The sequence below is a fragment of the Protopterus annectens genome, chromosome 4.part0 (genome assembly GCF_019279795.1).
Source record: "Protopterus annectens isolate FY-2018-M chromosome 4.part0, PAN1.0, whole genome shotgun sequence".
Lineage (NCBI taxonomy): Eukaryota > Metazoa > Chordata > Ceratodontiformes > Protopteridae > Protopterus > Protopterus annectens.
Window position 1 is genome coordinate 827,476,111 of NC_056733.1, and position 16,861 is coordinate 827,492,971.

At 42.2% G+C, this 16,861-nt stretch overlaps 1 protein-coding gene across 1 annotated transcript in view; it reads right to left on the reverse strand.

The window, feature by feature from the left end:
• The window catches only part of PPIL2 (peptidylprolyl isomerase like 2), a gene marked incomplete in the record, with an annotated part of 2,081,325 nt that overhangs the window by 103,868 nt on the left and 1,960,596 nt on the right, over nt 1-16,861 (reverse strand).

Below are 16,861 nucleotides of genomic sequence, written 5' to 3' on the forward strand. Positions count from 1 at the left end.
AAACTCGGTGCAAAAGTAATGGATGGTGCCAAAGGCTTTGGTGCAGAAGATCTAGGCACCGAAAGCCCCGGGGCCGAGGAAGTCAAATCCGAACTAGAAAGTATGGCTTTCTTAGGTCTCGGTTCCTGGTGGTCCCCCAGCAGGAGACGATAGAAGAGACTTGGCCTTCTTGTGTTCATCTCTTTTCTTATGGGAACTAGGAGGGGTTGAAGCCTTCGGACCTAGAAATAGTCTCTGAAAAGGAAGACTTAAGTAGTCCCTTTAAAATCAGTTTATTTTTCCTTTCCACCAAAGTCCTGTTAGAAAAGCTAGCACAAATCCCGCAAGGCGGGTCAACAGTCCAGTGAGGCACACAAACAGTAAACACATAACGCATGTGCATCCGAAATAGGCAATTTATGCCCACAATCCACACATCTTTTAAATCCCGGACCGGAGGAAGAAGGTATCAACAATGGTACGAGAAATAGTAAATAAAAATCTGTCCAGGCCACCAGTAAATGAACGTAGAAGCTTTATATATCCACAATAAAATCCACAATGAGCGCTTTCGTCTCCTTACAAGACTTCATCAGATAAAATTCACTTATGCTGCCCTTATTATTTATAACAATCCTAGTAATTACCAATAATGTCTAATTAAAATTTTAAAGACCCTAAGTCCAGTTTTTTGTATATATATATATATATATATATATATATATATATATATATATATGTATATATATATATATATATATATATATATACATATATAATTGTAATACATATTATGTGCACATCTATCCATATACAATTACAGGAAAACACAATAAAATACTTAAACATAAAATGCTAAATCTTTACTCTTTCAATTTCTAAAAAATAATACATATGTAGCAAATTAATTCACACCCTCATGGATTTGGCTGCTAATACAGGCTTTATACTCACATACTCATTGAGACCAGGAAAAATAGCGGCCTTTAACCTTAGTTGCCATTTTAGTTCCATGTTTAACAATACATTCTTCATGTCCCCACCCCTGTTGTTACTTTTAACCATATCAATAATAGCAAATTTATAACCTTTGAAAGACTGACATAAAACTGAATGTTTGAACAAGGATATATAAAGCTTCTATGTTCATTTACTGGTGGCCTGGACTGATTTTTATTTACTATTGGAGTTTTTACTGTGATATTTATTCTCTTTATTAAATGGCACGAGAAATACCCGAAGGTAAAGCAGGAAAGATTTTACCAACAATGGTAAAGGAGTTACCTCACGATAAGAAGAAAGAAGGCTAGAAAAAAAAAAAAACAAAATAGAGTCACTAGATGCGATAGGGTAAGAGATGACTATTTAACCAAATTTAAACTGAGAAGAACTGCAATAAGATTATGTATTATCAAAGAAATTTTACTTGGCTCAAGAGAAGTGGCTTGACACGACTGAATGGCGACAAGGGAAACAAAATCTAAGGTAATAGGGAGAGGGGAATTGTGGGTAAGAGTTTAGCTCGAGAGTTTGTGGCTGTCACGAGCTTGGAAGATGGCCGGCCCGGTTCCGAGGTCGGAACCGATAACATAAGGAATGAATGAGGATTAACAATATCAGATCTATTTTTATATTTTTTTTGTTTGTGTTTGTTTGCTTTTAGAACATCTTAGCAGATTGAGTGTTCCATGTAGCAGTTCTTTTTTACTGTAAATTTCATACAAGGTGTACATTTAGTTAACTATGTGGATTGCAGGACTGTTTCAGCCTTTGTTGATGTAGTTCTGCATTAAATTTTCCAAAACATCAGTATATTTGAAACAGCATAATGAGGTGGTTTATGTATAATGCATATTATACTGTTTAGATATCTGCAATACATGCCTCATTTATTATATCTGAAAGTTATATAAGTTGTGGTTGGAACATACTAAAAATGTACTTATTTTGCTAAAGTGTTAAATCACTTGGTTTCCACTAATTATTTAGTTGGAGGGAAAAAGGTTGTTAGCAGTGATTGATTTAACAGTGTTTAAAATGTTTAGGCTTGTGATATAATTTTGTGTCTGATGAAGCATAGGAGTACTATGCGAATGCGCTTCAATGTTTTTTTACTAAATAAATTGCTTGGTTTTATGCCATGCATGTGTCCTTTGCCTGAGTATGGCAGAAGGTTTGAATATTGAGCTGGATTTTAATCCCACTGCTGGTGCATCTTCTAGAGTGGACTGTTTTAGTAATTTGCTACACAGTGAAGGTAATATACTTTTATTTCTCGAGATGGAGGGTAATGGAGCTGATGAATCTGATGGTGTAAATTTACATGAATATCTGAAACTTTGTAAAAAGCATTAAGAAGCCTTTGTCAAATTAAAGGAAATGGCAGTGGCAAAGGAAATATCTTGAAGCATGTGTGCATTTTAAAATAGTACCATGGGGGTTACATGCGACAAAAATGCTCAGAAATGGCCAGTTTTATCCAGATTTACTATCTAAATGGCAAAAACTGAACCTGGAAACTAGTTATGGCTATATGCAGCTGTTGATACAAAATTATGTTCAAGCTGAAGAATATTTTGAGACTGAACTTCACATGACAAAAAAGAAACTGTGTGAGCTGCTACCTAGAGCTGTAGTAGATAAAGCTGTGAGGCAGCTTACAGATTTTGTAACTTCTTTTGAACTTACAGTACAGCGGCGGGGAATGACCAAGCTGGACAGAGATTTGAGATATTTTAAAGCAAGCAATGTTTTTCCTGGCCTAATGGTAAAGAGCACAAGTCTGTTTAAATCTGTGAGCACTGCAGGTTTCTATCTGAAGACTAATTTTGTTCAAGACTTTACTGGGGCAGGGCCAGAAACACCTTTGACTACTAATGTTCATTTTTCTTCTTCTTAGGATGCAGCCAGCATTTCTAGTGACAATGGCATGGCTGCTGTATCTAACTCACAAGCTGAGACTTAAAAACCACAGTGTCCTTGACAAAAGACTTAAAATCTCTCAAGTCTCTCTCTCCGGCTTGGTAATTTTTTGCTGCTGTACTGTAGGTTCAAATGTTACAGGGAGTGTGACCTCCTTAAGGCTTTGTCTGCTGCGGTTCTAGGTAGCAGTCCAAACAGTTTTTGTCAAGTGAAAATTTTCTTCAGCTTGAACAGAATTTTGAAAAATGAAGAAGGGAGACTTTTTGCTGATAAGTACCTTTTTGGCAGTTTTTACTAACTTCACTTCTAAAAGCTGTTTTATAGTCTTGCTACTATTTCTACTGGATTTTTAAATCGTTTTATTGTTTGTGCACTTGGTTTCTACTTAAATTCAAAGTTTAAACTGCATTTACTGTTGTAGGCTACACACTCTAGCATGATAGCCTTTTCTGTGCTTATTTACTGTTTAATTTAACCTTAGAAACAAAAAAAAATACTGTTTGTTTGTTTCCTGCCCTTTTCTATACTAGAATAGTCCAGGTCCCAGATTTGCTGGTTTCAGGACTTTATTTTTGCGTTTCTGAGTTGTCCAGACCTTGCTGTGGCAGAGGGAAGTCTGTTTATTAGTGGGAGTGGTAAGCACTGAGTTGTCGCTAGAGGAGTGGTTCCCAGCTCAGGAATTGTATCTCATTGGCTGTTTGGGGCTGCTTTCTATCCCTTTCAACTTCTGGCTTAAATGCGCATCACACAGCACCGCTTAGCTAGGGTTAAACTATTACCGGTGACAGAAAGTCTGCTCTTCAAGTTTTCCCAGTTTTAACACTCAAACCAGATTCTTTGAGCTTAGCACTTGCTTAGAACTCGTAAGCACTAGATATTCTATAAACTGCTACACCACTCAACTTTCTTTACTAAGTAAAGAGGAAAAAGGTTCTAGTACTTAAGTAAATAGGCACCTGTCCAGGCATGTCTAAGGGTCAGCTCCCGGTGTTTTCTCCTGTCCACCTGGTGAATCTGGGCATCTTGGGCAATGTAGCAATTGCCTCATGTACACAGACCACCCTTTCTTACCACCCAACACTACAACCTATGAGACATGCACTTATATAGCCAGGCTGGAAGCCAAACTCTCTCCAGCCAAGACTGGACTAGTCAGTCAAGAGGAGAAAGTAAACACCCTCACCACACCATGCACAACACATAGTCCTTCAAAATCTTCACCACCAGAACCCACATGCAGCAACAAAACACACCTACATTCACAGAGGCGCTTAATAAAAATCTGCCCAAGTAACAGAGACCTCCAAAGCTGAAACAGACTATCTGGACCTCGCCAAGGCCTTTGACACCATCCCCCACTCTGGAATCATAGATAGACTTACTAAGCTGGGTATTAATCCCTACGTCACTCGATGGGTTGCCAACTGGCTTAGTGACAGAACCCACACTCTAAAAGTAGCCGACTCCAAATCCAGCTCCAGACAAGTGACAAGTGGAGTACCTCAGGGTTCAGTCCTGGGAATGCTCTTGTTTGGCATCTACTTCTCTGAAGTACAGGCCAACACTAAGGGACTCTGGCTAACAAAGTTCGCAGATGACTGCAAACTGGGAGCCATCATTGAATCCCCAAATGATGTGGATACTCTACAAAAAGGCCTTACAGAAACAGATGCTTGGTGCCAGAGCCATGGGCTCAAGCTCAATGCCAAGAAATGTATAGTTATCCCCTTTGGGAAAAAACATTTGCCCGTGAATTACCACACAGGTGGCAGTACACTAAACACCGAAAGTGTGATAAGAGACTGGGGGACAGTTGGACAGTGGTCTCACTTTCGATAACCACATCGCCACAACAGTCAGGAAATCCTATGTGGCACACGTCATCACTAAGGGCTTTTCATCCATAAAAAAGGAGGTAATTGTCCCACTGTACTCATCCCACAGTAGACCCATTATAGAATACAATGCCCTGTTTGGTATGCACCTCTCAAGACATCTGCAACTGGAAAGGCCGCAGAAATACCTCACTAAAAGAATCACAGGTCTAAAAACTCCAGCTATACTCTGTCGCATATCGTCTATTCAGAGGTAATCTCTACTTAACATACAAGGCCATGTCAAACCCAGAGCTGTTGGACATGCTACACAAAGAAATCCCAATCCCTCAGAGCCACACGCTCCAGGGATCTAAACCTTGTCATCACAATAAACTAAACATGCTGGAGGGATAGGTTCCTGACCCAGACTCCCCATACGTGTCAAGCAGAGCACCTCTTTGGCCCTTTTCAAAAGGAACCTTGACGATTGGATGGGAGAAAGGAAATTCACCCCAGGGATCACGCCCTGCTACACAGGAGTCCGGGGAAGTAAATAGTGTGGGACGAAATAGCCAGGGAACTGTTATGGCTAGGCTTGTATAGGCCCTAGGGCCGATAGCCTAGTACCAACCTATTAACAAATAGTAAAGAATCATGGCCATTCGGAAGCCATAAAGTTGACCCACTTGATGTCCTTAAGGGGTCATTTGCATATATCCCATGGGCCTCAATTACAGAAAGTTTAAGGTACCACACAGTAAAAACTCTAGCATGACAAGGTTTTTCTTGTAGGTTTTACTAAATGGGTTGTCTGTATGACCTTTTTACTTAATGATGCAGCAGAAGTAAGAGAATCCTAAAAGCCCTAGCGAGTGAACAAAAAAAATGATGCCAGAAATACAAGCAGGTAGATTTGAAAAGTGAACCTACAAGCAGACTTCAAATAAGGTTAAGTTATATAAAACAGAGAATGACTGATGCATTGTGGTTAAATTAAACACTGATAAAGACAACTATTAAGTTGAACAACATCTGAAGAGATTCCAGCTAAGCATGCACAAGTTCAGACTGCTGAAGCAAATGCTGGTATCAGCAAAAGTGATACTACACTTAACCAACAGACTATGGTCTTGGGTTCTACTTATGGATGTTATTTATCCATTTTTCTTCATGGAGACAAAGACTTCCCAGAAACATAAATGATTGCCCAGTAGTCTGGAAAGCACTATAAATGCTGGTATTCTGTTTAGCAAAACAAACAGAAATCCGGAGTTCATTAACTCTCCAAATCTGTTTATTTTTTTTTTTAAAAGAAAAGCATCACTAATGTCATACAAGTGGGTCAGAACCGGGAAAAGATGATGTTCCTCCTTATGACATGTCCATTAATATCACAGAATGTATTTTTCTAGTGTTTCACTGAGAAGAAAATTGTAACAATAACAGAGACATCTCCTTAAAGGGATAACAGCCAGTTCGCAATTTACATAAATAGTATATTACAATAAACAAATGCAGAATTACATTTCTCTCTATTATTTCACAAATAAAACTTCTCAGATTTTGGAATATGTACAACCTAGGCGTATAGTGGTGTGGCATTTTTACTCAACTAAAGCTTTCACATGAAAGAAAGGAACTCCCTTCCGAGAGCTTGTTCACTGAGATATTTACAGAAATATGAAAAATATGCTTAATTGTATAATTAAATTTTTGACAGTCTATCAAGATGTGCGATTTACAGTGCAAAATATCAATAAAGTACAGTTGTGTACACTTACAATAAATGTAGATGTTCGAGTGTATTCACTGCTGCAGTCATCATACTTGGGTTATCCTGCCAGGGTTAGTCCTCAGTCGGCCCAAATACCAGAGGCTTAGTATTTCTGTGTCGGTTGCTGTCGCTTCAGGACTGACGTCAGGTCATCAGTGGTATAAAAGCAGGCAGGCGACACCATTACATCAGTTTTTCTTGCCCGAAATAGAGAGCGAAGTTCTGTTGGAAAAACACCACCAGTAAAAAGTAAATACCAATAGCCCTGTAAGGAGTGAGAAAGAGAGAGAGAGAGACAAGGGGGCTGGAAGGTGGGAAACCAGGACTGCAACAGTGAATACACTCGAACATCTACACTTATGGTAAGTGTATACAACTGTACTATGTTAGTCGTGTTTCACTGTTGCAGTCATCACACTTGGGTTGATTCCCAAAGCTGAAGAATGGGTGGAGGCAGTCAAGAAGAGTTGGGGCTGGCTAGTATGCCCTGCAGGACTGCGGTTGCAAAGCCTGCCCTGGATTTGGAAAAGACAGGCAGGTGGTAATGCATGGTGAAGGTATGAACAGAACTTCAAGTTGCAGCTTCCAGAATGTCCCTGGTAGGGACTCCTCTGAGAAAGGCTGTAGAGGTTTGAAGTTGCCCTAGTGAAATGTGTTCTGGCCCCTTGAGGAGGTGGTTTCCCATGGTGTTTGTAACAGAAATGGATACAGTGTGCTATCCATTTGGAGATGGTTTGTTTTGATATGGCCTTGCCCTCTGCCCCTGGTGCAAAGCTGACTAGTAACTGGTCAGACTTCCTAAAGGGCTTAGTCCTATCAAGGTAGAATCTGAGCTGTCTGTGCACATCTAAAGAGTGCTGGATCCTTTCCTCCTTATTTTGAGGATTAGGGAAAAAGGTGGGCAAATTTATAGATTGGTTGAGAGCCACACTGGACACCACTTTAGGCATGAAAGTTGGGATAGTCCTGAGGGAGACCCTGTCAGCATGAAAAATAATGAAGGGTTCCACAGCCAAAATTGCTTGTAGCTCAGACACTCTTCTAGCTGAAGTGATGGCCAGAAGCAAGGTTATTTTCCAAGAGAGGAATTTTAACTCTGCTGATGCTGTAGGCTCAAAGGGGGGGTAGCGTGAACTTTTCCAACACAAAATTAAGATCCCAAGCAGGGTTAGAGGCTCTTCTTGGTGGCCTTAAGTTGTTAGCCCCTCTCAGGAACTGCTTGATGAGAGGGTGTGAGAAGAGAAGTGGCTCAATGCTGTAATGAGCCAAGATAGCAGAGGCATGAATCTTAATGGAAAAGAAGGATAGGCCTCTGTAGAGTAGGTCTGCTAGGTAATCCAGGATGAGAGGTAAGGAGGTCTGTGCTGGATCCGCTCCTTTAGTCTAGATCCAGGAAAAATACCTTTTCCACTTCTCAGTATAGGATTTTCTTGTACTGGGTCATCTGGCTTCACATATGACATCCACTACCTTCTTGCTTAGGCCAGCCACTGGACGAGAAGTCAAGGAATACACCAGGCTGCAAGGTTCAGGGTCTGCAATTGCGGATGCAAGAACTGTCCCTCCTGCTGAGTCAGGAGAGTTGGGATCTAGGGGAGGTGCCATGGAAGCAATGGTGACACACTGCGCAGTAGTGGCCAGTCTGGGGCAATCAGGATTGCCCTTGGTCTTTCCTCCCTTATCTTGAGTAATACTCTTGTAAGAAGAGGTAGAGGGGTAAATGCATAGATTGAGATGTTTGCCCACTGGAAGGAGAGGGCAACCACTTTCCAGTCCTTGCTGTGAGGTTCCCTGGTGCAGAATTTGCTGAGCTGGTGGTTGTAGGTGGGAGGCAAATAGGTCCACCTTCAGGGTACCCCATTTCTGGGTCATATGGATGAAGGTGTTGTAGTTTAACTGCCACTCATGTGGGTCTAGGAGATTTTTGCTTAGGTTGTTTGCCAGAGAGTTTTGGTTGTCTGGCAGGAATTGAGCTTGCAGGTGAATATGCATGGCTGAGGCCATGTTCCACAGGGTCATGGCTAGCCTGCAGAGTGGGTAAGAGTAGGTTCCTCCCTGCTTGTTGATGTAACACATCACTGTGGGGTTGTCGGTTTTGATTAGTAGAGGCCCTGGAGAGAGTAGGGATCTGAAGGCTGTACAGCTAGCATCTCTTTTTGGTTGATGTGCAGATGAATTTGATTTGGGCTCCAGTGGCCCTGAATGCACCTGCCGTCCAGATGTGCACCCCAGGCATAGACTGATGCATCTGTGGTTAGGGTCTGGGTGGCATGGAGTTTTGTAAAGCAAAGCCTCTTGTTGTGGTTGCATGCTGCTGCCCACCAAAGGAACTCTTTCCTTAGACAAGGTATCATAGGTATGACAGTTTCCAGGTCCTGAGAATGCTGGCACCAAAGACTTTTTAAGTACCACTGAAGTTTCCCCATATGCAGTCTGGCATACGGAATTAGTAGAATGCAGGTGGCCATGAACCCTAGAGCTTGCAGGATTTTCCTTGCGGATAGCTGGGTTCTGGTGGCCATTTGAGAGAAGTAGCCCATCAGATAGGCTTGTTTTTCTGGAGTAAGGAATGATATCTGGGATGCTGTGTCCAAGCTTGCTCCCAGGAATACAATTTTTTGACTGGGGACTAGTTTGGATTTCTTTTCATTGACAGACAATGTACCCCAGGGAGGTTAGAAGATCCTTTACAAATGTCAGGTGCTGCAATAGCTTTTCCTGACTGTCTGCCTGAATCAGGCAATTGTCGAAGTAGGGGTAAATTTGAATATTTCTCTGTCTGCAATAGGGAATGGCTGGAGCCAGGCATTTTGTGAAAACTCTGGGAGCAGTGGATAAGTCAAAGGGAAGTGCAGAGAACTGATAATGCATAGATCCTGCCCTGAAACAAAGATATTTCCTGCAGGAGTCCCTGATGGGGATGTGCAGATAGGCCTCCTTTAGGTCTACGGTGGCTAACCAGGCATCTTTAGACAGCATAGGGAGAATCTGCTGTAGGGTGAGCATTTTGAATTTTGGTGCCACCAGGAAGGTGTTTAGAATGGAAATATCTAAGACTGTGCGCCAGGTGCCCACTTTTCTGGGTACCAGGAAAAGTCTGGAATAAAAACCTTGGCCTATCTGTTCTGCAGGAACAGGCTGCATTGCCCTTATGGAGAGCAGGGACTGAACTTGGTTTTATGCCTCTGCCCACTGGTTTGGAGAAAGGTCTGGGAATCCTTTTGGGGTTGGCAGCATGTGGAAATAAAATTTGTACCCCTGGGATGCTATGTTGAGGATCCATCGATCGTTGGTGATGGAGGTCCAGTTTTTTGCATGGTGGGCAAGTTTTCCTCCTAGGGGCATGAGCAATTGGGCAGAGGTGAGGGGAAGAGTTGAGAAGTCATTGTGAATTCTTTCCATAAGGGGGTGGCTTAGCACTCCCTGTTTTAGAAGTGGAGGTACTCCATTGCTTAGATCTCTGCATACTCTGAGACTGTAGTCTGGGGGTTTTGTTTCCCCTAGGTCTGGTTTGATGTGGCCTTGCGGTGCCTGGAAAGGACCAATGTTTTGAGGGGCAATGCCTACTGAATCTTGAAGGCTGCACTTGCAAAAAAATCTTTGTCTGCATAGACTTAGCTTTTTCTTCCATCTTTTTTAAAACCTCTTCTGCTTTGGTGCCAAACAAATTGTCCTTGTTCAGAGGTGCATCCAATAATTTTGATTTGACATGATCTGGCAAGGTCTGCTCCTTAAGCCAGGTATCCCTTCTAAGTACAGAACCTGTGACTGCTGCCCTGCAAGATGCGTTTAGGGTGTCAAACCCACATTGCAGGGTATGCTTGCTGACTTGGCTTGCAGAATGCATAGGCTCCTGTAATTCTTTATTTTCTGCACAGTCAGGGAAGGTAGATAATTTTTGCTTAATAAGTTTCATAGTATGTTGCTGGCATTTCAGCATGTGGAACTGACAATTTAATGCTCTAATGGCAAGAGTTGCAGAGGTGTATACTTTTTTACCCCATCTGTCTAAATCTCGGGAATCCCTGTCTGAGGGGGTGGAATTCTTAGCTGTAGTTGCTTTTATTTCTTTAGATCCTTGGGAGACAACCTCTGGGTCAGCAGTAGGATTTTTGAAGAGAAATTTGTGAGAGTCAGGGACTCTGTAGTACCGTTCAGGTTACCTGGAAGCAGGGGGTAAAGTATCAGGAGTTAGACTGGATTCTACAAAGACATTATCCACAACATCCAGAACAGGAGGGGATAGCTAAGGGTCTGTGCTGTGGTAAATCTAAAAATTCCCAGAGTCTCTTTTTGGACTGAGGATAATACTGGCATTTCCAATGGAAATGCTCTCTCAAAGTATGTAGGGTTTCACCAAAAGAAAAATCCTCTGTATTGGTTTCCCCTGCATCTGAATCCTCATAGGCAGATAAGGGCATGTCTTCATAATCAGAAACCTCAGAGTCTGGGGAAAAGTCTCTTTTTCTTTTAGCAGGGGAAGGCTGGCTTCCCCTAATCAGCATAAGGTCTTCCACCATTTTAAGCATCTATGATTGTGGCAAGGAAGCAGGCGCTTGAGTTAGGGTCGCCAGTTTTTTTAGGCGTAGCTCATACTCTTAGCCTTAGAAACTCTGTAGTTTTAGAAAGAACTGAAGACGCAAAAGAAGTAGTCGGTTAGTTTCAAATATTGGTAGTGCGAAGAACTTCCTCAGAAGCCGGTGCCTGCACAGCGGCTCCGGACCCATCCAAGTTAGAGACATCTGCAGGTTCCATAGTCAAAGAAGAGTCTCGCAGCATACCGGACTCCGAATGGGTCTTGGTAACGGCCTGCAAATCCATTGAAGCGGGCATCTGGGGCTGCAAAAGCGCCTCATTGATAACTTGCGAACTGGCAACTAGCTTAACAGAAGCGTCGGCGGCAGTTTTGGACCTGTGCGGTCTCTCTCATTTATCCTTGCGTTTTTTCAGAAGATCGGTAGTTGGATGGCTTACCGAAGCCATTTCGGAATACGGAGATTGAGAACAAAAGTATTTAGCTACAATAAGGGCCCAACGATGAATATTTCGGGTGTTGAACAAAGCACCAATTTGGCAGCGAGGTATGTTGTGGTCTGGGCCTAAACAGGTGACGCAGTAAGAATACAAATCTCGGTGTGGTACTTGCTTTCCACAGGTGCGACAACTTTTAACTTTTTCTGACATCGGTTAGAATAAGAAAAAAGGATCCCCCAATGGGGTACTCAGCTTTAGAAGACTTCAACTTCAGTTTTGGAGAAGAAAAACTCAGGTAGCAGTCGACCGCCACTCGTGCGGACTGCTTCTGCTTTGGGCTCCTCGGCAAGAAAGACTGATGTAATGGCGTAGGCTGCCTGTTTTTATACACGGACGACCTGACGTCAGTCCTGAAGCAACAGCAACTGATGCAGAAATACTAAGCCTCTGGTATTTTGGCCGATTGAAGGCTACCCCTGGTAGGATAACCCAAGTATGATGACTGCAACAGTGAAACACTAAAAACATCAGTTTTCTTCATCATCATCTAAGATGTCAGTTGATGCCATGCAACAGTTTGTAAGTCATTTGGTTTTGGAAATAACATATATATGGAAATACGGTATATCTCCATAATCACTAGCAAGACCTCTAGTATAGTGTACTATACATTTACAGTTAAGGATGCAATTTTCTTTCATGATGACCTTTACCACTATGCTTCTCAATAACGTATAGCGCTCTCAGTTATGAAAGCATGAATATAAACATGAATAATAAATAGACTGATATCACTACTGCAGTACATCCTAAAGAAACAAGCAATGCCACTGTTACTTACACCTTGCCTTTTCAAGTTACTCTGCCTGTTACAAACTGGCAAGTCACTTAGCTATGAAAGCCGGCTCCTAAAAAAAATGTGGGAATGCCATAAACAGTTATAGGATAAAGATGCTATAGGAATGAATGATGCTAAGTTGCTGCTGGAACAACACTGTTTGCATTAATATACCTTTTCTGAAGTGTATAAAGTCTGAAAATTTTGCTTATTTATGGACTATGTTTAGTTTTGTCCATGTTTATGGACAATGATTTACATAAAAAGGAATAATTTTAGGAGGAACAGACTACAAAATATAAGGCAAAATCAGGGACATTCTGCAAAATCAAGGAAAGCAGACAGGTATGCTACTTACCTGAACAAATGCAATGAAACTGTCTACACGGCAGAACAGCACAGTCTCATCCTCAATTCCCAGCTTCTCTCGATTTATGAACTAGACTTCATTTTGGGGGGGGGGGATCCACCTCTTACCTTGATTGGGTACCCTGACATGACCTTGTCTTACTTACACACAGACAAAAAGCAAACAGTAAGTAGGAAGTGCCATCCATTTGTTGTTGCTTGGAACATCATACTTTAATCCTCTTAAGGTGGAAATCATCACATGACTAGTGATAAAAAGGAGTTACAAAAGATTTAGCTTCAACGGTTGTGCGTGCATGCATGCTATTTGATAGAACAGCACCATCATTGCACAGCATCTACTATGCATGCACTAATGTCTTCAGACAAGTGTTTGAGTTGACATTTAAATCCTTTTTATTTTAAACAGTGCTTTTAATTGGCAACATTAACTCTGTTACATTCAGATAATATGCTGCATAAAGGGAGTTAGCAATGCATTATGTAATAAAATTCTTGTAAATATGTTTCACCTGATCATGGCCCTGTGTGTTAGTGCAATTCTCCCCTCTTATAATTTACCACTGATACTTACACACTCCACTGATCTTACCTCTTCCTCTCTTACTTCTCAATTGCTCTCTGTTCTTAAATTCTTGGGGAAATTAACGTAAATCTGTTAGAACTTTTAATACCTCTAGTTTCAGAATTCTTCTACTCCTGAATTAAACTTCTTTTACACTAACCATTTGTTCCACCTAGTTATATACATTTTCAGCCAACTTGACACATTTGTTTCAACAATCTGTTACAAACTGACACCTATGTCCAGTTATACTACTTTGCAAATACGCCAACTATAATTTTTGTTAACATAAATTGTGCTGTGTGTATATTCCACAAAACTGCATGCATTTTACTGTACTAACTGCTATCTTACTTTTATTCATGACTGTAACATTTCTTTAAACCTTTTGTTAACATGTTTGCCCATGGCCCAAGTCATGGCTGAAATTGGTCTATGGAAATGTCCACCTACCAGTTAAAAATTGAAATAACAAAAAAATGCATGCACTCTGAGCACAACTGCTCATACATTTTTAACAAAAAAAAAAAAAAAAAACAATCGGAGTACCTATGAGCAATAGTGTACCAGAGTACGTTGGTAAATTGATCACTGGGCACAAAGAGAGTTATGTACTTACTATAACATGGAATCTGTGCTATCCAGTGTCATTATTCATCACAAATGGGTCTTAGATCCAATCTCGGATCAGAGTCGGTAACTCATAGACAGATCCATAACTCAAGCTCCTCCTCTTCCCGTAATCCCCTGCTGACCTCCAACCCTCATACTGAGTTTGCCGAACAAATGGAAATGCAGAACAGCCTGAAAAGGAGATTAAAATATTCAAAGAACGAACCACTCCAGCTCTACCAGATCCCCAGAAGGAAGTGGGAAGGAGGGCAGAAATGTGATGAATAATGACACTGGATAGCACAGATTCTAAGTTATGGTAAGTACATAACTATCCGATGTTATCCATGCCATTAATCATCACAAATGGATCAGAATTCCCAGGTATGAGCCCTGGGTGGCCTCAAGAAAGGATATTCAGTAGCACAGAGGAACCAAAGGAAGTCCTGTTGCTAGAAACCAAGTCCAACTTGTAGTGTGAAGCAAAAGTGTGGGGATTAGACCAAGTAGCAGCTGCACAAATCTAATTCAAGGAAAGTTTAGGTAAGAAGTCCTAGACATAGCCACAGATCTAGTAATGTGTGCCTTAGCTGGTCTAAATAGCTACACATGCCTGCTATAATAAACGTAGGAAATACAGCTAGCAATTCATCTGGAGTTAGTTACTTTAGAAACTGCCAAACCCTTTCTATTTTGAGAAAAAGCCACAAAGAGCTGGTCCAACTACTGAAATTCCTCAGCCTTTTTCAGATAGAAACGTAACTGTCTATGAACATCTGAACAATGCAAAACATATTTTCCTTTGTTAGAGTAATTAGGGAAGAAAACCGGCAGTTGTGCTGACTGATCGAGGTTAGCTTCCCAAGCCACTTTTGGAATACACAAAGGATTTGTTCTAAGAGGCACCCTGCCCTTGCGGAAGACCATAAATGGAAGTTTAATGCTTAGAGCCTGCAGTTCATAGATCCTCTTGGCAGAGGTAATGGCCACTAAAAATGCAATCTTCCATGAGAGGAACTTAATATCACTAGAAGCAGATGATTCAAAGGATTTTTGTGTCAAGGACTACAGCACCAAGGTCAAATCCCTTGGTGTGGAAGGATCTTTGATAGGCAGTCTAAGAAGAAAAACTCCTTTGAGAAAGGCTTTGCACAGTTTAGAAGAAAAGGCAGGCTTCAAATAGAAATTAGAAATGACAGCCAACTGGAGCTTAATTGTACAGAAACTCATTGTCTGAAGACTCCTCTCATCCTCATTGCCCCCTTTTGGTCTTGTCAGGTGTGGTCCTCCCTTCTATGGTCTATGTAAAGGAGTAGGAGGGTAAGCACAGAGTAGTTCTGGCGGTCAATCGTGGATCGTGCCTAGGTGACTCCCCCAATGGAGGGATCAGGGCAAAGTAATTACTGCATTTGTTGCTGACTGGGGAGGCAAAGAGATCACAGTATGGCTGATCCCAACAGTCAAACATCTGACTTGCCACTGATGGATTCAGGGAACACTCGTGGGGACTCGAGATAGACCTGCTGAGTTTGTTGGCCAGCACGTTGGAACTACTGGGAAAGTGTATTGCAAGAAGAAAGCACCTGGAAGACATCGTCCATTCCCATACTCTCATGGTCTCTCTGCACAGAGGATATCATAGGTTTCCCCTTGCTTGTTGATATACCAGACCACCACCATGCTGTCCATTAGAACTGCAATGGTCCCCAGAGGGAGGCACTCCTGAAAGGCTTGCAACATTCGGACTGTTCTCATCTCCAGGACTTTTATGTGCAATTTGGTCTTTGTGGGGGACCATATGCCTTGAACTGTCCTGCCCTGAAAATGCCCCCCTCCACTCCAACAGGGAGGTGTCTCTGGTCACCGTGGCCTTGGGAGGGGGAAGACAAAATGGTCTGCCTAGAATTAGGTCCTGAGACTGAAGCCACCAACCAAAGTGATTTCTGCAAACCTGAGTCATCTTGATCCCATGGACATTGGATGAACTTGAGCAGACCACTTGACTGCCAGGGTCCACTGAAGAACCTGCATATGATACCTAGCGAGTGGCACTAACTGGATTGCTGCTGCCATCAAACCTAATGCTTGTAGAATCAGATGGACTGGCGGCCACTCTAGATCCAGCAAGCGAGAGGCCTGATCTCGAGTGAGTAGAACCTTGTGCAAGGGTAGTGCTGCAGTCTCCAATACTGAGTGCAATTGGACCCCAATAAACTCCAAGTTTTGGCACACAGATAGATTGTATTTGGATAGATGGACTGTGATGCCTAGATGCTGGAAAAGGTTGAGGATGTAACTGGTGGCTATTAATAGTGGAGCCGTGAAGAGTCTATCATCCAGATAAGAGAAGACCTGAAATCCCTGCAGCCAGAGATGAGCTGCCATGTATTTGGTAAACACCCAGGGGACTGTGGTGAGTCCAAAGGGCTGGGCTCTGAACTGGTAGTGACAAGCCTCTAACCAAAAGCGCAAGTGTCTCTTGGAGCGTCTGTTGATCTTGATTGAATAGTATGTGTCCTTGAGATCCACTGAGCACATCCAATTGTCCTTGCGCAACACAGGCAGAATGGACTAGACAGTGACTATCCAGAACTGGCCTTCTTGACCGAAGGATTTAGTTTGCTGAGATCCAAAATTGGACGCAGGTCCCCAGTCTTTTTAGGCACCAAAATGAAATGAGAGTAAGTTCTGGACCCTCATTGTCCTGTTGGGACCTTTTGAATAGCTCTTTTCTAAAGAGGGTCGTGAACCTCGAGACAGGCCAACTCCCTTCAGTGGGGTGGAACATCTGGGAGAGATTTTAGAACTGGAGGGGGGCTGAAAATGGGAATGAAGTAACCCCTGGAAATAATCTTTAACACCCACTGATTGGACGTGAGCCTTGTCCAGGCTAGAGGGTGTAGGGAGAAACATCTCCCGACTGCCTCCGGGGCAGGACAGCAGGGCAGCGCTTCAGAAGCACTGAAAGGGCTTCTCCGAGAAATGTTCCTGACAGCCCTGATTCTGCAGAC